The 22584-nt window shown below is 46.1% G+C and overlaps 1 protein-coding gene and 1 long non-coding RNA gene across 2 annotated transcripts in view; one reads left to right on the plus strand and one right to left on the minus strand.

Annotated features, from left to right (window-relative positions):
* SLIT3 (slit guidance ligand 3) overlaps positions 1–22584 on the minus strand; it is a 582494-nt gene that overhangs the window by 312574 nt on the left and 247336 nt on the right. The gene's annotated exons all lie outside the window — the stretch shown is intronic.
* On the plus strand, positions 491–21869 carry LOC116864294. The gene is made up of 3 exons (XR_004381987.1): positions 491–513; positions 18171–18292; positions 21551–21869. It is a non-coding gene; the product is annotated as an uncharacterized LOC116864294 (long non-coding RNA).

Raw genomic sequence — 22584 nt, forward strand, 5'->3', positions numbered from 1 at the left:
ACCTGGATGACCTTGGGCAAGTTCCTTCACTTCTGTGAGTCTCACTTTCTGCATCTATAAAATGGGACGAGTACTGCGACCCACTGTATCACATATTGTGAGGGTTAAGGAAAATAATGCATGTCTACTGTCTACCCCAGTGTCTAGCACAGAGCAGCTGCCAAAAATGTGAGCTATGAACAGGGGGTCTTTTGCAGATGCTGCCTATCTTTCTGCTGCATTGTTCCATCTTGTGTTTGGCAGAATTTTTGCTGGCTACATGGGAACTGAGGAGAGGAAAAGCCATGTTCTTGCTCCTGGACTCACAAGTTGTCCCATCCTTCTGTGATGTCATAATTTGAGCTGCAGCTCCAAATCTGAATGCTAACAACCCAGCAACCAGTCCTCACCTCCCACACGCTTTTCATCACCCACTTGCATCCAACATCTGGGGCCTCTGCTTCTACCCTACCAGTGAGCTCGCCACTGAGGTTCCATGTCCAACATTACTCAGACAGGCAGTATCTGCAGGAGGTAAGCACACCAGGGCCTCCAGGATCCAAGGCAAGAAACCCCTTTTTCAGGGGAAGCTGAAATTTTGCAAAATGGAATATAAACAGGGGCATCTCTTTGGTTTAATGATTAAAATTGAAACTTGACTCCTCTGCTGTGGGGGACCTGACCACAAGTTTCATTTTTCAAAGGACCCAGATGTTTATGAAGGGCCGGCTCATCCCCAAGATTGGTTACTCTGCTTTCAGGGGCTGCCTGACCTCTCCTCAAACCTACTCTGAGGCAAAACCCCCCATGGAATTAAACCCTCGCTACACAGGGAGGCCAGGGCAGCCGGGCCCAAGGCAGCTCCTTGGGTGACAAATATTTTTGGAGCAAGACTGGCTCCTTCTTCTCCTTTGGGTCTCTGCCCAGGTGTCCACCCCTTACAGAGTCCTTCCCAGACCTCTCCATATAAGGTCCCATGCCTCCTGTCTCCTCTGCACGTCAGCCTTTTCTATGACCTCCTATCACTTAGCTCAAAGCCTCTCATGTCTATATTTGCTGACTTGTGCTTGCCTGATGCCCCTAGACTGTCAGATCCCCAAGAACAGAAGTTCTACCTGTCTTGTTCATGCCATGGCCCAGGCACATGGTAGTTCGTACTGAGGGGGAGAAGGAAAAGAGTAAAACACTTCTATAATGCCACACAAAAATCTTGAGTTCTGCCTGCCATTGGGGCTTGGAGTATAGAGAACACTCAGTGCAGGAAGGAAGGGAGGGAGGGAGGGAGGGAGGTTAATTATGCTGCTTTGCTTTTGATGTCCTAAAGCTTTATGACACACACACATGGACTCACCATACTCTCTGACATTATACACAAGGCCTGAGTAACTCAAAGTCATTTTATTCCTAAGTGTCACCAGCCATTGTATATTGTGCATATCCTCTCTCCTGCATCCTCTCTCTCACTGTATCCAGTGACTGTGCTGAACCCCAATTGCTGAGGGCCTGGCTATCTAAGTACACAGGGTGGTAAGTTAGTATAAATTTGCAGAGAGCCAAGAAATCTCAAGCACTGGGGGCAAGAGAGCCTGGTGAGATGGGGGAGGAGAGAGAACAGAAGTCTGGGCTTTCCTTTGACTTAAGTCTAAAACAGATTAACAGAAAAGGACAGGTCAAGACTCATGTCAAGCTAGTTTCCCTCACCTGGCGATGAATGCTTTCCTTGGCTCTTCTGAGCTGGGCAACAGTGTTCTGTGTACAGAGGGCTCCGGAGAAGGGGTAGCCATGTTTGCAGGACAATTAAGAAGCAACCTTGAGGCTGTCATGACCTTGTAGGCTACAGAACAAAACTTCTAAAAGGGCATAAAACAAAACCTGGTCATTGAGGAGGGCTATACATCCATGCAAATCAAACAGCAAACTAACTAACCAAACAAAAACAAAGCAACACTCTCAACAAGTAGATATATTTGCCCTAGTGTGGAGTTTCCATTATGAAAGGACAAGACAGAAGGAGCTCTGTTCCGCCACCACCCCCTGCCCCCTGCCCCCGTCATGGCAACTACCACGACGTGCCCCTTCCTGGGCAGCTGCTTGTATGCTCAGGGTGGAATGCTCCCACTAGGGCAGGTTTAGGGCACGTTTCCTGGTGACCCTCAGTCTAGTGGTGGGAGAGCTCCTGCAGGTGTGCCTTTAATGGCTGTAGGCACATCTGCAAAGGGAGCTGGGATTCTGAGTGTCAGCAGCCAGTGAGCAGTGGGGTTCCAGAAGCCAGAGTGGCAATATGCATGCATGCACACACATGTGGACGGGCAAGAACAGTTTTTGTTTTTGGTAGGATTGTCCAAAAGTGATACCTAAACAGTAGCTGTGGAACTCTGTATAATGACTTGTCTAGACTGTTCTAACCTCATTGATAAAATTAAGACATGGAAACAGGTATTTCCTAAGGGTCTTCCAGTTCAAAAATTCTATACTTTTATGCAAACATTGCTTTCTTTCTATGCTTTTTTGATTTTTCTCTCCCTTGCTCTTTCTGTCTCATCTTCTGCCTTTTTTCCTTTCTTCCTCTTGGCCAAGTCCTCTTCAACTGCCTCAAGGGGGCCTGTGACCTCCCCCCGCCCCCAGTAGCTGACCAGAAAAGCCAGCAAATCAGCAGCTGTTTTCACAAGGTTTGGAGTAGCTGATGTCCCATAATTATGATTCAACCGTCTCACTCCGAGGCTCTAACGTCTTAGAATCCCCAAATCTCCTGGTGAGCATTAAATAATACATACCAGCCAGTCAGCAAAAGCAAGACTCCTGCTTAACTCCTGGCAGTACAGAGCAACACATCGAGCCACTGCACCAAGAAGTTTAGTCAAACACAGAAACAGGTGTCCCCAGAATTGCAACATTTCTGTTGCAGAAATCAAGACAGAGCGAAAGGGGGAAATCTAGCACCTATGGTATGGGAGGAGGGAATTTTGGGATCTGGAAAGCCTTCCTAGGAAAGGGTATGATAATGGATAATGTGCAAGTTTAGCAGAACATAATATCATCATTTCTCATTAAGTGCAACTATACTCCTATAAATTGAGAAATCACTTCATTTGGGATGAACCATCCAAAAGCACATACAACACATGTAGTTATCATTGGGTGAGCCCTGTATCTATGAACTGAGCTAAACTCCTCATCCACACCTCATTCAGTCCTCATAATAAAACAGGAGACTGATGTCAGCGTAGTGTTAAGACCATGTTACTAGTCACACAGATTTGCTCTTCTCTGCACCTTAATTTTTTCATCTGCGGAATGGGTCAAATAACAGTATTTGTTCTTACAGGACTGGTGTTTGTTTTTTCAATTAAAAATTATATAAAACGCTTAACACAATGTTAAGAATGTAGTAAACGGTCCATGAACATTATTTGTTATTGGTGGCGACGTTTTTCCACATACGGCTATTAATGTCTGGAGAGTGTAAGTGGGCTCTCCGAGGTCACATGGCCAGGAGGGGGTTTGAGCGCAACTTGGTCTGTGATCACACTCTCTTGTCCCTTGTGATGTAAACTATCACTGCTTAATGGCCACTTCCTGACATTTTCCGGGAAACCTGTCACCGACCGTGGACTTGTCCTGCAATCTACCTTCGAAAGTCATTGTGGATCTGCAGTTCTATTAATCTTACCTTGGAAAAATCATGCAAATGTGCAGCCTATACAGTAGGTCCCTCCTTAGAATTAGAGAGGTCTGCGGTCTTTACTCTGACAGAGGCAGATGAGGCTCCTTCGTCATTTGTGATTCCTCTTTGCCCATCCCTATTTCTGGACTCTTCTGGGACGTTTCCTTCTGCTCTTTCCTAATGACCCAGCTCACACCAGACCCTGGGGGTGCCCAGCAAAGAAAAGCCAAGGACTGAGCCAAGAAGAGCCTGAAAGGGCATGAAATGGGGCTGGAAAGGCACAGACCTGGCAAGGCGCCAAAGGCTCTCACCAAAATTTTAAGGAAAGGAAAGCAGCCACCTTGGGGGACATTCGTAATGCTTATGCCAACCCTTGCCTGAAGCAGGGCTGGGAAGGGCAAGCCAAATTGCACACCATCTTCAGCCAGCGCCTCCAAGTCAGCTGAATGTTTCCCACGAGCCTCTGCAGAGCAACAGGGCCGAACTTGCCGTAGAAAGGGCTGACCTCAAAGGCGTGCACTGCCGCGGTAACTAGGAAGGGTGGCAAAATGGCATGGATCATCGGTCCTAAGAGAGTATTCTAGAGGAATTTTGTCTATAAGGAAAAGAAGAAAGAGACTAAGAGAAAGAAAAGCCTAAGGAATGCCTAGGTGTCAGGAAGCAGCTCTGAAGTTTTATTTGGTTTATTTGCTCACATGGGGAGAAGTCAGAGAAGGAATCTGGAGCCAATGGGGATCAAAGAAAGGAAACGGGGCTTAAGCTGGAGAAACATTCCAGTTGGACAAAACAAAGCCCTTTTTGAATGCAAAGCTGGTGAGACTGCCAGGTTTTACTGCAGATTGAGGTTATGGTTCTACCTGTAAAGCTTCAAAAAACAATTCTAAACACCCCTCTCTCCCCCCAATCCTGTATGCTTCCACTTATACCACTTGTCTCAGAATTACCAGCATCATTAAATCTGTATTAGAATTATCTAGAAAGCTTATATAAATGCAAGTTCTCAGGCTCCGCCTCTGACGACTGAGTCAGGAATCCCCAGGGTTGGGGGGCAGGTGGGCGCTCCATAACCCACAATTTTACAGCTCGCAAGGTGTTTCCTATCTACATGGAAATCCTTGAGCGCCCCCCACCCCCACGCCCCTCCGCATGAGGGGCGTGAACCAAGGCAAGGTGACTTCCACTTTGAATTTTCTGAATGTATGCATTTTATCAAACTCATCCAAGGGTTGCTGCAAAGGGCACCAAATAAAATGAAATGAAAACTGCCTTTTCTAGGGAGATGGGCTGCTCAGTGCTGGAGCCCCACTGTGACCCCAGGGCACAGCCATGCTGCTAAACTGAAGAAAAGGGTTGGCTTGGGCAACCTTCTTTATAGACAGACAGCTGAGAGCGGGAGGGGGAGAAACCTCAGTTCAGGGCAAATTCCGGTGCCCAGAAATCAGATCTGAGTGCAGCACTGCCATCCTCTACTAGAGAAAGAAATCTTAAGAGTAATTTATCTTTCTCCCTCCTCTTATCTCTGAGTTGGATGCTCAACTGTGGAAACACACACCGATTTGTGCTTCACTCCTTGGTGCTCTGTGGTCTTCTTACCAAGGGACTGAAAACATCTGCACCCACTCGGAGGTGGGTGATTGCTGGTCCTAGGGGAAAGGAGAGGGCTGACGGCAGTTTTCTTTCTTTAGGGTTTTTTGGGCCTGCAGGGTTTTTTGATTTGTTTGTTTTTAACTTGTCTGTGGTTTGGGTTTTTTTTTTTTTTTATGTCTAATTAACATGCAGTGTTATAGAGACAGTTGTCTTTTTCCTTCTACAGCAACTACATCTTTGGAACATGAACACATGGACCAACATAAGGGACTCCCTTCCTTGGGCACTCCTGCCCTGACTTTCTCAAGGTCATATAGAGCGCATTTTTCCCTCTCTCTGCGGGGGTGCCCATTAGCACCCAGCAATGACACCTGGGCCACTCTGAATTCTCCCAAGCTGATTTTTCTCCTCCCACTCAGGGTTGCTGGGCAGCAGGAGAGGAAGCAGTGACGGGTTGTTTCAGGCAACTTTGAGCTGCAATGGTGGAGAGGGGAAGGGAAGTGACACGGTGTTGGGAATTGGAATCACCCAGCTGTGTCAACTCATTCTCTACGACTGTGGACTGTGACTCTCTCACTGGTGCAAACACTGTCTCTTTTCAGATCTGGGAGTTGCCATTTATCAGAGGAGGGAAGCAAGTGGTGGAATGCCTAGAAGAAACAAAGCTGCCTGCCAGTCACAGCCTCATTGGAAGTCTTGATTCTATTCCCTGCTTCAAAACCAATTGTGGGTTGCGCCATATGCAATTTGATCCTAATTAGAGTCCCAAGCTAATTCAGTTAAAAAAATAAATTAGACCTGTAGGATCACTTCTGCTTCCATACATTCTGATAGCTTCCTTGAAGGAAAAAGAAAATTAGGTTTACCTAGATCAGTGAATTTGTCTGTACCTTGCATCTTATTTCTTATGAACTCAGAAGGCCCATAATTATAACTGTTATATCCATGAGCATCACAAAACCTAAGGGCTTTGCAGTATTTAGCAAACTGTGGTCTCCCCACCTCTACCATTTACTTAAAACCAGTTGAGGAGTATGCCCAAACTGCAGACTCCTGGGCCCTGTCCCCAAATGCTGAGAGTGGAATCCTGAAATCTACATATTTAATAAATGCTCTCTTCATTGCTATCATGGCTTTCCTTCGAAGCACAGCTGAAAACATTTCTCTTTTATAAAGAACTAATTAAATAAGTCCTTCAACTCCTCCTATATTTTCTGAATCCATTTTCTTCTGCTGCCTCCAGCACCCAGAGAAAATGCACATACTTTTTTTCAGTTCTTTGCAAGTAGTCTAAAATGTTCCCATTCTGTGCATACCCAGGTCTAGAAAAGAGACTGGCAAACTACAGTCCTCAGGCTAAACCTGGCCTGCTGCCTGTCTGTGTAATAAAGTTTTATTGGAATGCAGTCATGTCATTTTGTTCACATATTGTCTACGGCTACTTTTATATTGCAAGGCACAAGTGAGTATTTGCAATAGAGACCATATGGCCTGCGAAGCTGAAAATATTTCCTATTTGGCTTTCTGCATGAAAAGTTTGCTGAGGGGCTCCTGGGCGGCTCCGTCAGTTAATCATCTGCCTTTGGCTCGGGTCATGCTCCCAGGGTCCTTGGATCGAGTCCCATGTTGAGCTCCCGGCTCAGTGGGAAATCTGCTTCTCCCTCTCCCTCTGCCACTCCCCCTGCTCAGGCGTGCGTGCTCTCTCTCTCTCTCTTCCTCTCTCAAATAAATAAATAAAATCTTTAAAAAAATCTTCAAAAATTAGAGTTAAGGCGTGAGGTCTTTAGCATCTTCAAAAGCAGGATGGGGAATGAGAGGTTGCTACTTGTTTACGGGGCAAGAGAAGGGTAGAGGAGGATCAGGACAGTGGTTGCAGGAACCATTTATCCGAGGGCACTCCACACATCCTGCAATGCCAGCATGATGAATTTATTCCCCCCACTGATGACTGGTAGGTGCCCTGCCACACACAGTGCTAGAGGAGGAGACTTGCCCTTTCCCCCAAGAAATAATTATTTCCAGGCGGGATGGAACAGTCTAGTATCAAGGTTGGAATCTTAGAGAACACTAAGAAGTACAGGGGAAAGAGTTCTCATAAGGTGTGGCCCACCTGGCTCTCAGATCTTTCCTGCAAAAATTAGCTATGTACCTTAAGACAAGCCACCACCCCTCGGAAGGCATGACTTCCTCATCAAAACAAGTCTACGTCTTGAAAATGTCAGAACCAGACTGGATTTTAGATATAACTAGCTCAGTGATTTCCAAAGCAAGTTCCAAGGACCCCTGTGATCCTTCAGAAGTGCTAAGGGATGGGCGACGGGCAGATTCTGGGCTTCCTACTGATTGAATCAGCACAGCATGACTTTTTATTTATGGTAGGAGAATACTTTGAAGCGATAACTGATATGTTCCACGTCACATCCACCAATACTCATACACTTTCTTGAATCCAAACACGCAGGATATAGACTAACTTTGCCCTAGGGATGGACTGTCCTATACAATACAGAGAACAAAGACATCAACTCCTGGCTTTTAAGCTTGAAAAATCTCGACCTGTGCTGTCCAATGTGTGGCTATCTGAATTTATGTCGATTAAAATTAAACAACCAGTTCATTGGTCCTACCAGTCACATGTAGCTGTGGCTATACCATAATGAACATGTCCGTCATAGAAAATTCTGTTGGACAGTGCTGATTCAAGCCCCGAGCGTACTTGGGGTATACTGGATTAGTCAGGATTAGCAAAAATCCAAAGATTTTTCCTGCTGGGGAAAATATTTAAAAGGATCATGAAGGGAGTTGAGACACAGAGGGGCACAGGGTAGAGACCCCTTTCTTAACCTCTCTCTACCAAGTACCACGACTGGACATGGATGGGATGAAGGGGAATGAGAGAAGCTGGGGGTCTGAGGAGACATAACTCTGCCAGGTGGAGCCACGTGAGGTGGTCAGGTCTCTCAGAATTCCTTTTGCTCTACCCTGGTGCAGGAGACTTAGAGAAGAATGGATTCATGGTGGCAATTAGCAGCCTTGCAGGAAAGATAGTCTTTGAGAGTTTCCCAGAGCCTCTGAGGAGCAAAGAACTAAAAGGATAATTTCCTGTGCTGGGCAGAATTGCAGGGAAGAAGGGAGTTGGATGAAGAGAGGTGGTTGTCTTATTGGATGCCAAGGTAGATAGACTAAAGTGCCATGAACTAGATGCCCATCACCTCCTTCTGTCTGTGGGCACCACTCAAATACCCTGGAGCTTGGACACAGCCCTGGGAAAGGGGGCAGGGTGACGGAGAAGTGCCCAAGATTTAGTTTTTGTGGAATGTGGGCAGGTGTGAGAAATTGTTCTATATACTGGTGTTTGCAGACTGAGTTTATATCCACTATGTATTTCTTATGTTTGCCTTGTACAAAAATAATCGTGCTGCTGAAAATAATGGAAGGTTGTATGTGAGCCAGAGACCAACGTTTCTTGCTTCTAAGGGTATCCTGTTGAACAAAATGTGTCTGGGGTAACGGGTAGATGTAAGAAGCGGTTTCAGACCCCTCACTGTTTAGATGAAACACAGGGTGTGTAAAGGTGACAGAATTCTCTGGCACTTGCCCTAGTGGAGGAGAATAAGAGACATGACAAGTAAACACCAGAGTAAGAGCTCTATGCTTAAACACAGAAGCACACTGAGAGGGAACCCACCCCACCCAAGCTTAAAGCCCTGCTTTGTTCCACAAGAAAATGAGCCCAAAGTGAACAGGCCCTAAGCAGAAACGCATCACCTTGTTGGTAAAAGTGCTAGTGGTACTACTGATGATGCCCATTCTAAAATGATGTTCTCTGCCTATATGAAGGTGCCTAAGGAAACGGAAGCTCTAGCTTCCATTATCCAAGCACACTCTTCTTTTCATGTGTTCCTGAAAATTTCTTCATCTAGTTATTTACGGTAGCACCAGCCCCATTTTGATCACTCTGGGTGCCCGTCTTCTGGTACAGAGCTGCACAAATGTCCAAATGCACGCAGGCATGGATAATGTCAGTGTGCCTTACCAGAAGGTCCTGAGGACCAGGACCTCGGGGTGAGTTCCTCCTTGAGGACCAAGTGCTGGTATCCGGGCAGGCAGTTCCTCAGCAAAGAGGGCCTTGGGGTTTCATTTACTCCATTATAATAAAAAATGTTTTGTTCATTGCAAAAAAAAAAAAAAAAAGGCTGTGTTACTTTAGGGCTCTATTAAAAATGGGGGGGGTGCAATTTTTATTTTAAAAAGAATGCTTATCTCTAAAGGTTTTCACGGGCCTCTATGTTCTTAGCAGTTGTTCTGGACCTCTGGGTTGGAGGCTGGTGGCATTGAGAAGGGAGGCACAGTAAACTTTCCCTACAGGCTTCTAGGAACCTAGGGGACTTCTAAGCTCATTGGAAAGTCTCCTCTCTCTCGATCTCTCTCGATCTCTCTCCCCTCCTCATTACCACTCTCCCTTTTCTTTCCTTCCCACTCCTAGCTACCTTCTCTCATGGTTGTCTTCTATAATCTTCACTCTGCCTCCTGTGTCTCAAACACTTAGGCCCCCTCACCACACTAAGGTCATGCCTGCAAGGTGCTAGGGGAGACCGTAAAGCTCGGGTGGGTGTGTCCGTGTGTGAGTAAGGGAGCCAGAGCCTGGGTTTTCTACCCATGCTTCACCCATCTCTTCAGACAGAGGGGAACAGGAATCCTAAAGGCAGGTGCATTTTCAGAAAGAGATGAAGGACTGAATGCAGGGAAAGGGAAAGAGCTGTTTCCTCTCCCCAGTGGAAATATTTATATCCTGAAGGTGGAGAACTGGATTCTCCCAGAGGGTCACGTTGGTTGTGTCCTGAGCTATGGACCTCAGGCATGCTGCTTTGTTTATCCTCAAAACCAGCTTTGAGGTAGGCATAACTATTCTTTTATGAATAACCCCCGGGATCGGAAAGGTGAAGAACATGACCAGTCACCCAGCTGGTAAGCCTCTGAGCCAGGAAGCTGGTCCTCAGAGCCGAGTACTGAATGTGAACACAGCCCTGAGGTCTAACAACGGGGAGACTCCGGGATGGCCAGTCCACCCTGGGAGGAACAGAGGTGCTCAAAGGGGTTGTGAAAACAGCTCGTGCTTATCGTGCCTTATCTCGTGAGCAGCAGGGCTGGGATTCGGTTGAGATTCTCGAGTTTGAGTCTTCTAATAAATTATAGTCCCCCAATGTGAGCTGTGGGCAGACACACCTTCTCTAACTTCAGGAGTCAGACCTTCCCAGCGGGGAGAGAAAGCCGTTGATCACTGGGCATTGGGAGTGGAGATACTTTTCCTGCCAGAAGTTGCCAGAAGAGCTGTGAGACTTTGAGGTTGACTAAGCCATAATCCTACTCTAGATCGTGCTGCTGCTTCTGTTTCCAGAGCAACAGCACGGAATTGGGAGAACATACGTGTTATCAGATTTGGACAGGGAGGCGAGCAGCAGTGTTTGTCACTGGGAACGGAGTGTGACACAAACAGCCTGGGCTCTGTGCCTTGCCCAAGCTGTCACATGCAACCCATCCTCCAGAAGCAAACTGATAGCTACCCAGAATAAATCACCCCCTACTTGTCTTTAAAGAAGAGTAGTAGAAGAGTGGGCTCTGCGTGGGAGTGGGGGGTGGGGGGAGGGGTGTGCAGGGAAGGAGACGAGATGAAGAGAAGGCAAGGACCTAAGACACAGGTACAGTTTCAAGCAATTCCTACCTAGGTGTAGAGAATTCTCACAGGGCCAAGACCCTGGGGGCCAACTGTGACTCCTGAAGTCTCCAGACACATCCTATTCTCACAGAAGTAGAAGACAATCAGTGCAATGATTTTATTTCTCATTAGGACCTGGCTCTTCATTAGTGGGGCTGGTGCTTTTTTCAGAGAAGAGGTCTGAATGAAAGTGTGAGGGCAAAAAGTGCTGAAGTTTCAGAATGCAATTCATCCTCCTTTGCTGGCCCCAAATCAAAAAAGGATGTTAAGAGGGGATTTCTCCAGCTACAGTTCTGAAATCAGTCAGAGAATTAAGAGGATCTGAAAAATTATCTTGGATCCATCTGGAATCTTAAGGAAATGATCACTGAAAGAAGAACAGGAGTGAATTCAGACAGATCCAGTCCAGTAGTGGAAGCAGCAACTCAGGGTTCCTATGTGCCTGGATCATTCTGGAAGGTCATACTTCCTGCACGTCTTCTCCAGCACCTCTGCCCTGCAGTGGATTATGGAGATGTGATGTGTAAGACACCCAACCAAGGGGGTCCGGAGAAAAGCAGAGAGACTCAAATTTCCCTGGAACAGATGGTAAATTCTTCACTCTTTTCTTGTCTTTGATTTTGTTTTCTCATGAGTTCCTTCTGTAGGATGCACTGTGGTGATCCAGGAATCTCCTCCCTACCTGGTAGAGCCCAGGCATATAGGAACATGGACCTCTGTGTGGCAAAGAACCCAAGGGATGGCTGAGACCAACCTTCCTCTGGATAGAGAGGGAAGCACCCAGCTCTGGGGGCCTCCTAGAGTCACAGTATGCAAATAATTCAACAAATGGTCCAACAGCAATGTTGTCAGAAAAAGAATTTCCAATCCTATCACCATGGTGACAGCTCATCAAAAAAATCTAAATCTAAAAATTGCCTTCTTTTAGCTGATGAAAAATAATAAATAGGGCTTCTGGGGCTTGCATTTGTATTAGCTTTCACTGCCAACGCCCGGAAGCTCCCCCAGCTCCACCCTCACACCCGGCTGGGTCCTCACACAGCTTCGGCCACCTGTGATTCCCCAGGATGCACTTGGGCCCGGGGAACTTGAAACAGGAGTTGTTCATTCCCCAAACTCCCAGATCCTCAGTCTGACGCCCCTCTCCCCATGCTCTTGCTGGCTTTCATTAACCCTCGACCCCGAGGTTTATCAGCTGTCCCTAGCAATTTCACAGGGCATTTCTGGAAATAGCTACGAGCCCCAGGTTGCGGTGAGTCCAGGGATGGAGCGCTCACAGGAGAAGAGACGAGAACCTCCTGAGGGACTGAGGCAGAAGTGGGCCCTTGTGACTTCCTTCTGTTTTAAGGGCAATGCCACAGCCCAATTTTCATATTAGAAACTGGACTGTCTTTGTCTCCAAGGCATCCTGCAACAGACAACTTATATATTCTGCCATTTCTAGAACTGGGATCCCAGCAACTGTTAGGAGAGTGCAGTTTCCAAGAAGCAGGGCCAAGAGCAAGGACTGAAATACAGGAGCAGCAAGTTGTCAGCGCAGATGTGCTCACGGCATCTTGCCCGGACGGGCACATACCAGGGAGCTCCCAGCCCACCAAGCGCAGATAAGTGGATGCTGACACGGTTGCACAGTGGGACACTGCATGACTAGGATGTAAAAACAACTGAAGATCTGTGACTTCGGAAGGGCAGAGACATCCGTGATACGTTGTTAGCAAAAAGTCAGGCTCTAAAACGATGAACATAGTGCAATCTCATTTAAGCTGTATCTTTATGTGCATACACACATCAAGAGAAGAGTAGAAGGTCATATACCGATGTGTTCATGACTGTTACCTCCGGAGGTTTCTTCTTTTTGTCTCTATAAAGTTTTGGTGCCTAAAGCAATATCTTATGTGGTGAATTTGTATTAATATTATAATCAGGATAAAAAATTCACATAACCCTAAATTGATTTTAAGAGGGACTTTTCAAGAATAAGAGATAGGGACCAGGTGGCTCCTCTACCAGGCACTGTGGTGGGAGGCAAAATGAAAGGGCGCATGGTCTGTGCCGTCAAGGGACCTGACATCTAAATGAGCAGATACATGAAATAATCACTAGGTCCTCGATCTTTAGGAGGAAATGAACTAAACATTGGATGATGGCGGATCCTGTTCACACAGGTAGACAGACAAAGTCTGGTGGCAAAGAGGGAGAGATCATCTAGATTCCCATCCCAGATGGATGCGACAAGTTGCTTATCTGCCTAGACTCCCCATCTGAAAGTGGGGTTAATGAGAGCAGAGGATCCGCCTTACAGGACTGCTGGAGGTTTCCATGGGGTCAAGACAGAACACAGTGCCAGCTGGGGGACATTCGGGACATGCCAGCTTCTACTATGACCTCACCAAGGGCTCTTGGGAAAGCAGGTGTGGGCACACTGTAGACACAGGAAAGACCTTTGGGGTCACATCTCCTGATGCCAATGATCATCTGCTTTCTGAACAAGACCCTTCCTTTAGCTTAAGTGCTGAAAGAAGTTTTAAAGTAAATGGCACTATTTTCTGGGGGACACGGGAAGCCTGGCCCGTGGCTCCCGGGCACTCTGCGGTGTTTATCATAGCGCTTCATCTGTGGGTGACCTTGTCTGTTGATGAATCCAATCACTGGCTCCCCCCGCCTCAAGCAAATGACCTGCTCCCCTCCAATCAAAAGGCACCTTTAATCTGATTCCTTTTCACTCAACTCTCCACCATGACCCGCATGTCATTTCATTCCTCCTTTCCTCTCCTGCAAGTAATCAGCCTGGTCCAATTTGCTTGTATAAACAGGAGGCCTAGGTGGGGGGATGTCACTTGGCCACGGCAGTTCTGCTTTTCATACATCCCCCGCCTTGTTTCCTGAGACCTTTCAGGAGAGCCAGACCAGGAGGAGAGTTATATTAAACAGTTGGACCCAAACCTAAACAGCCCCTAAAGCATTAGTGGTTCAAAGATCTCCTGGTGCATTTATGAAAAGCCATTGATCTGCGAAGAGGTGTTAGCGGACTTGAAATGCACTAAGAAAACTCCTTTGCTGGCAGGAGGCAGAGTGGTTTTCATTAAGGATCTGCCCTTTATCTTGTCACATCACTGACCTGCCCAAGCCGGGATGGGTATTTCCCTCGCCTTGAGAGGCGGCTGCCTCTGGTTGGAAGCTATGATAAGCGTTCATTTTTAAGACAAACACAAAGGAAAGAAGTGACTTACTTTTCTGAGTATGAACCCCAAATCACCTTTAAATTCTCCAACTTTTGTGATCACCTCTGATACATAGAAGCCTTGAGAAAACCATGGGTCATTTTCCCAATGTTTCCTTCTTGGGACTTGGGGGAAAAAAATGCAAATCCTGGGACATCAGAACTTCAGGAACTTGAACTATCACCTAGAACAGGGACCCTGGTCTTAATCTAGAGGAATTTACCAGCTTCAGAACAGTGCAGATGGCCTTAAATCCCCTTTCTGCTGCTTCCTACTGGGTGACCTGAGATGCATTCCTTCTGGTCTCTGCCATGATCTTCTCAAGTCAAATCTGGGTCTGATGACCTCAGAGGTTTGTTGCAAGGATTAAATAAAGTAATAGATGTAAAGCGCTTTGCACAGAGCCTGGCATAAAGTTGACATTTGATAAATGCCTGCTATTATTATCGCTTGCTATTACCATACTATTATTTATGCAGTCTAAAAACTGTAAGCAACATTTTGCATGTCATGCACATGTGCATTTTCCTGGGAAGAGGTCTATATATTCAATTTTCACTATCCCCTAAAGGGGAAGAACCACTCATCTAGCTAGACCTTCCCCTTTAATTGATGACTAAAATCATGCCCGGAGGTTTAACGTGTTCTTTGCATAGTCACATGGTAAGACAGATGTGAGACCAGAACTAAAACCCAGAATCTGTTGAGTCACTGTCCGGTGCTTTGCAATGTTCTAGAAGCATTAGCAAAAGTAGCCCAAGCCCTAGCCAGTGTTGCAGAGAAGAAGTAATACATGTGGAACCGGACTGGACATATATTGGTGGGGTTAAGGCAGAGGGTTAAGTTAAGTTCAGGGGTCTGGAGCTGTGATGCCTGAGGAGGTGCCAAAAAATTGGTTGACAACAATAATTGACAGAGAAAAGGTGTGTGAACCAGAGTGAAGGAGGAATGGGTGGGGCCCACCAGCAAGCACCTGCCCCACTCCCAGGCTCCTTTGCACCTCTCATGCATTGCAAGGAATGTTTATCCCACAAGCTTTACAAAATCCAAGGGAATATGCACTTTTTTTTTTTTTTTAAGATTTTTTATTTATTTATTTGACAGACAGAGATCACAAGTAGGCAGAGAGGCAGGCAGAGAGAGAGAGAGGGGGAAGCAGGCTCCCCGAGGAGCAGAGAGCCGGATGCGGGGCTCGATCCCAGGACCCTGGGATCATGACCTGAGCCGAAGGCAGAGGCTTTAACCCACTGAGCCACCCAGGTGCCCCGGGAATATGCACTTTTGACCTAGGAAATGAATCATTCTGAAGTTCTGAGTGGTTGTACCTCTATCTCCCCGAAGATGCAGCCCCAGGATTTTGAGGTTTGCATTCTTTTTTCTTTGACCAGGTTTTTAAAAATACTTTGATTTTCCCAGGGTCAGTGGTTCTCCAAGTGTGTCTTGGAACCGCCCCCATCAGTGTTACTGGGAAACTTGCAGCAAATCCAACTTTGGGGGACCTCCTTAGACCCACTGAGTCAGAGAGTCCTGGGCAGGGCCTAGGAATGTGTTTTTGGAGGGTCTCCAGGTGACTCTGAAGCACACTCAACTCTGAGAACTGTTTATTCTTACGCCACTGGTGTGGAAGAGCCCCAGCAAGGAAGGAGGGCTCAGAATCATCTTCCAGAAATTTGAATCCCTGGAATACATATATATATATATTAATTTTTTTGGTATGAAACAAACTGAAACTAGACTAGTAACCTAGTTCCTCTTGTATTTTGCAAACAAGAGATCTGGAGGGAAGTAGAAAATAAATTTCAAGGCCTTTCATCTCAGTTACAATGACATGTTCATTTAGCATTGTGTGGGGAGAAAGGGAGGGAAGGAAGGAGGGGCAGCTGTTAGGCTTCTAGAAGAGAATACACAATTCCAATGGAATCCGCTGTAATTTAGGGGCAATTAGCGTCTGCACATTCTCCATCCATGAGGCTCCATTAATCCAGTTAATCCTTATCTTCCAATCGAAAACAAACACCCCTGAATGTACTTGGGATCCTTTTAACACCTTCTGCCCACCTGGATGCTGTCCTCCGCTTTGTAATCCAGAGCTTTTAGGAGCCACTTCAGCTCCTGGGAAGGGGGGATGACCCACCATCTTGGCAGGTCCTGCCAGCGCCTTGGAAATAAGCCCTGTCCCAGGCTGCACCCTTGCCCGAAGCATGCGTTCTCTGGTGAGACCTGCCCTCTCCCTGTCATTATTCAAGTCATTTTTGGTACATCCTTGCTATTCTGGGCAGCCTTCCCTGAAACTTCTTGACTTCCTTTTGCCTAAGTAATGCAAACACTCGGATAATACTAATGCCTTGCATTGCTAAGGCAATTTGCTGTTTCCAGAGGCCTTTCTTATTTGTGTCATGAGATCCTCCAAACTACTGTAGTATCATTGCCTTTCTCCACTTCCCTATCCACTCTCATACCCTCTGCAATTTATAGGTGGGGGGCCTTGAGGCTTCCCGGGGTTACATGACCTACCAGATTCCCACAGTTAGTAACTAGATGACAAGGTAGGTTCAAACTCAGGTCTCCTGATTTGCAGGCAAAGATCTTCCTGCTACAGAACACTGTCTCTTTCTGACGACCCACCTAAATCCATAACACTAATGAATAATGCATTTGTTCTTTCCCTGTGTTTATGTCTTTGGGACGCCTTTGTATCTATGAAAATCACCGTGTCTTCCTTCATTTAAAAGCCCTTAAGGAGAAGAAATCATATCAGGCTCAAATAATAATAATGTAAAGTGCTTCTACCTATTCAAAATATTTTCATTTTATCTTATTTTGTCTACGAAACAATTCAATGAGTTAAGTAGGATAAGCAGTATTATACTTATTTTAATGGTAAGGAAACTAAAATTTGGCCAATAAAAGCAACTTACTGGCTCAGAAAGGGAATCAAATACAGATTTCTAACTTCTGGGGCTCTATTTTTCTACAAGATGTGTGGTGTTAACACTGAGTTCTGAGACCTGCAGGGTTCTTATATGCTGCCTCATAACTTCTGGGGGAGCCATGGAAAGGGGGGGCTGGCAGCGCTCTGGGTGTCCTACCCTGGGTTTAACTAGAATGTTCCCTCCCTTAAAAAGCAGCTTGGGAGCCACTGGTCGGTTGTCATTTCCTGTATGGAGTACCCAGCAGGGCAGGATTACTAGTCAGCTATGGACGGTAGCTTCAGGAGAGTACCGCTGCAGTGGCCTTGAGCAGCCTTCACCTTCTTGCAAACACTTCTGACTCCCTGACTTGCTCTCAGTGTAGGAGGTGACAACGGCACCCCTGAGGCTACCCCTCAGCCTTTTCATATTCTGTTCATAAATTCAACAAATACTGGTTAAGCAGTGACTCTGGACTAAGTTCTGTGCTAGGATCTGGAACCAGAATGGTAGGAAACCAACACGGAAGTGACTCTTCCTCTGGCCTCATGGAGCTTCACACTGATAAATAATTCCAAATCACAGTAAGAGCTTTTACGGAAGGATCTGTCTGTTGCATGGAAATAACAAGGGGGCAGGGGAGGGGGAAGGGCAGGGGCAGTGTCCGATCCACTTAGGAAGTCAGGGAATTCCACTCCATGGAGAAACCACTGGCAGGGCAGACAGGGAGAGGGAGAGCGTTCCCATCACATGGAAGAGAACTGTCGAGATACGGAGCAGCAAGAGTGTGGCCTGTTTGAGGGACGCCTGGGAGATGAGCTGGACCAGAGTGCCAAGTGGGGCAGAGCTCAGAATTTCTGCAAAGCAAAATGGACAGCTACCGCTGCAATATAGATAAGGAGTGTCATGATGGATTGGCGTGTTTTCCAAGATGGTTCTGGCTACTGTCCAGACCACAAAAAGGTGGGGTTGGTCAGGACTATAAAGCGAAGAGACATTCGAGGAGCCTCATCAAGGTGGGTTTGTATATAGGTGATGTAACTGCCCCAACTAATTTCTTTTTTTTTTTTTCAATTAATTTCTAATACTGGAAGTAAACCTGGGTCCTCGTAAGTGTGGAGAAAGTGATCCGAAAGGCGATCCACGGTCACGCAGTGAGAGGAGCCCTTGAGAAATTTTATAACTTCATGTGGAAGACTTCAGAAGTGCAAGAAGGGTAAAACACAGAAAGTTCTACTGTAGATTTAGATGACAAGGTTCCCGTCCTGCCCTCCCACAAGTCATCTGTGTAACGTGAGACAGGCCATCTAACTAACCCCTTAGGCCTCGTTTTTCCCAGTTGGACGAGGAGCCCCCAGCCCAATCACAGCAAGTTATAAGGCAACCTGATTACACAATGGAAGTGCCAGTGCCTTGTAAATGGTTAGGCATTCTTAAAATACAGGATGCCATTATCATTAACCATGTCGGTATATACAAAGTAATTATAATTAGAGTTCTGAGTAAATATGGAGTAACATTTTTCTCTCCAATTGCATCCCAAAAGAAAGTTACTAGACACCAAGGAGTTTATGTTCTTAGATGGGCTAGAAGTTTCAGCACAGTCCACCATAAATCTACCTTTATTTTTTTCGACAGATAAAAGTTATAGAACTACTCAATAATTTGATTCTTTAGAGTTACCATATTTACTCAGAATTATGATTGCAATCATATTTGCTTCATACCATATTTCCCAGGCCTTAGTCATTTATGTTCCAAAGTCATACTTTTAAACCCAGGAATGTATAAATATTAACTTGATATTTTATTTAAATTGAATATATATATATGTATATATATATTCCTTTCCACTTTGAGTTTTAATGAATTTGAAGCTAAAGAATATCGCTTTGAAATATTTTTTTCTTAATTCACATGACAACAGTTGGAACACTGTTAACATACGAAGAACTATCTAACAGAATCTCACATAACACCAGCGGTAACCACTCTGCTTGGGAAGTAATAGCTTATCCCGCTCATATTTCAGGAACTTTTTTCAATATCAAAATTAATAGAGCCTTTCCCTAGCCCAGGGATTCTTAACATCAGAATCATCAGGAGAGCTTTTAAAACTCTTGATGCCCAGCTGGACTGCAGATCAATTAAATAAAACTCTCAAGGGCTGAGACCCTTAGTATTGTTCCAAGTTCCCTGGGATGATCCTCATGTGAAGCCAGGTTGAGAAGCACCGACCCAGATTCTTGGGTGCCTTCCAGGACTGCCTGGGCCTGCTAGGATTGGCCAGATATCAAGGACAGACTATATGGGGAGACTGTATGGCAGTAGGGGAGTCGATCGCCGTTTCTGTCTCATTCAGAAAGGAATGGCCATCTGGATAAAAATAACGTATAGCGGTGCTACCACTAACAGGCAGTATGAACTGAGAGCTAACTTTATGTCAGTTACTCCTCCAAGTAGTTTAAAAGACTTATATCATTAGTATTCACAGCAACACTGCAAAGGGGGCTCTGTAACTATCTGTCTCTGAAACAAGACATGTAAAGCCCAGAGAGGTGCAATGCCTGGGCCAAGGTTACACAGTAAGTAGTAAGTGACAGAGCTGGGATGGAGCCTCCTTGAAAGCAACCCCAAGTTCCCATCCTTTCATATGGCTTCCTGCTTAAAACAGGTACCTTAGAGCCTAGAATCCTATTATACAGACCAGAATCTCCTTTCCCTGTGCCTTTTTATTAGACGTCTTTCCCGACCCCTAATTTTGCAGATGAGTACATTTCACTGATGTGACAATGAAGGCCTGCATTGTTTCCTAGGTCATATAACCAACTGCATGTGTGGTCTCGTAAGACTCCTCAGACTTCTCCTGGACATACTTGTTCTCATTTGAGTTGCAACAATAAATGCTTCTGCCTCATAACCATTAATGTTAGAAGAAGAGGCATGGGAGCGTTGGGTCCCCACGGCTCCTTGCCCTGGAGAAAGCTCCCCTGGGGAGGGAAGGACGGTTTCTAGCAGCCCAGAAGTCACTTTTCTCCTTTGTAGGATCCAGTTACACCCAGCAGACTGCAGTCTGAAAAAACAAAACTGGAGGAACACACCTAGGGGATCTCTGAGTCCCGTCTCAGATTTTAGCATCCAGCTACAGGGAGGGGGAGAATAGCCTGTTGTTTTCTAGAAGCACAGATGAAGAAACCACCCTCCAATTATGCAGCAGATTCTGCTTCCCAGTTGAATAAAGGGCATGAAATCGGATGTTCTTCAAGCTCGGAATAAAGCAGTGGAAAATCCACCTCCCTTCACCCTCCATAAAGAACATCTAACACATTGTGTTTAATTTCCGAATAGGGCAATGTTCTTTTTAAGGGAAATGTTAAGCAGGGATTAAAGATACGATGGGCTGTATAACTCTATCCTCAGCCCTTTCATTGGGAATAGTATTTTTTTTTTTTTTTTTTGGCGGTGTCTGTGCAGAGATGTGGGAAAAACCGAAGTCTTATGTAAATGAGAACTGACACACTGATAAACCAAGTGCCAGACCTGAGGTCTTAATTACACAGGAGTCTAGATGTCAGAGTGAATGCAGCTTACTGATGTTCAGAGATTTCACCCAGTATTAAGCTGGATGACCTTCCTCCGGGAGCAGAGAGCAAAGCATGGGTTTCTCGTTACGCAGGGTCCACGTTCACGGGCGGCAAAGGGCTACGTTCACGCCTGGGCGCTTTTCTGGATAGGATACGTCCCTGAGCTCGGACACCCCGGCCTGCTTGGTGTGGCACAAGAAAAGCAAGGTGTTTGCAGGTATTTCCAGCTGTGGGGTAAGCGGCTGCTAATTGACAGAAGTTCTTAAAAGCGAAGGTCTCTAATGGCATCTTTCCCCCCTCCCCTCCCCTCTACATGGCCTTCCCTGCCCATTTGGCATCATTTGTGGCCTCTGCAGCCCTGTCGAGGAATTATCTCACGTCAACACCTAATACTCTGATGAGATCTACGAAAGCATTAGTAGCTAGTTTTTAAGGCTGCAGGTCGATAATTAACAAGCATTTATGTTGCTGAAGATGATACGTGGGAGGTGTCTCTAGCTCACACAAGGCGTTGTCGGCGGACTGGAGTCTAGCGAGGTTTGTACCTCCCGGCCCACAGCTCTTTTCATTAGCTTGACGCTCTGGTCATTATCCTAGTGGGGGTACAGGCTATGTTTTTAAAAAAAGGGGCTCCGGCAGAACCTAACAGTTCTCAGTGGGTGTCAGGGTCTTTGCCTTGAAACAGAAAAATAATACATCCTTTCCTTCCACGCGTACTAATTAAAGTGTCAGGATGGAGCCCCAACACTGATTTGACACATGACATGACGTCCCATATAATCTGACGTGTCTCGCGCTGACATCAAAGCCCCGTCAAGGAAAACGGAGCGGGATATTGAGTGCGGGCCCGTTGCAGTCTGACATCTAACTCCATCCGGCTTCCTTCACAGGCCCTTGCTCGCCAGGAGATTAACCCGTCAGGCCGCCGAGTGAGAAGGGGCAGAGCAGACCCGGACAGGAGGGCTGGGGTGCAGGGGAAATCCAAACACATCCACCTGCTCAGGGAAGACTGTCCAGACACCTCGTCCCCCTGTGGGCATCTGGGGCAAGCGCTGTCGCAGCCACTGTTGTGGCACCTGGTCATTTACGACTGCCTCATGACATTATTCCTCACTGTTGTCTTTGCATTGTTGTTCAACAACTTTCTGTAATTGTCTCTTCTGACCCCAAATAAACCTCAGCACTTGGAAGGCAAGGAGTAGCTCTGGTACGTGTCAGTCCTAGCAAACGTCTCCTGTGATTCCACGAAGGGCTAGCAGGCTCTTTCTGTTTTTGTGTTAATTTTCCATCTTTCATGCACCAGTCCTTTTGTAGACTACAACAAAAATGAAGTATTACAAGAACGAACACGGTTATGGCTGTCTTAGCAGTGTCAGACTACGATGTGTCTAAATGGTTACTCTCAGTTTCTGCACTTATCTGCTCCAGGCCAGGAACACACAATTTGCTAACTGCCGCAAAGCCGTGGGCCACACTTTGAGGAGCACTAAACCAGAACACGGGGATGCCCGAAACAGTATGGGACATAAGGGAGCTCCTTGATATGTAACTGTTGATTGAATAGATATGTAATGTAGAGATAATGTATAGATAATGTATAGTTAACATCAAATGTATAGATAACATCAAATATAGCTATATGCACATCTAATTAAATTATACTTTACATGGTACATCAATTAGAAGATAGGATTACAAAATGGACACCTATGCCTAGGAGGCACAGGTGCGTATTAGCTAGCAAGTTGGCACCAAGACCCGTTCAATGAAAAGGCACACGTGGAAAGGGAGTTAGGACTGAGCTGTGCCTACCCAGTGCTCTGTGTGCCATCTTGGTGGGTCATACTCCTATTTTACCCAACGGGCAGTGAAGCTCACAGAGGGCAAGTGATCCACAGCTATTTAGTGACAAGAATAGGATTCA

The sequence above is a fragment of the Lontra canadensis genome, unplaced genomic scaffold, assembly GCF_010015895.1.
Source record: "Lontra canadensis isolate GAN:19392208 unplaced genomic scaffold, GSC_riverotter_1.0 scaffold5, whole genome shotgun sequence".
NCBI lineage: Eukaryota > Metazoa > Chordata > Mammalia > Carnivora > Mustelidae > Lontra > Lontra canadensis.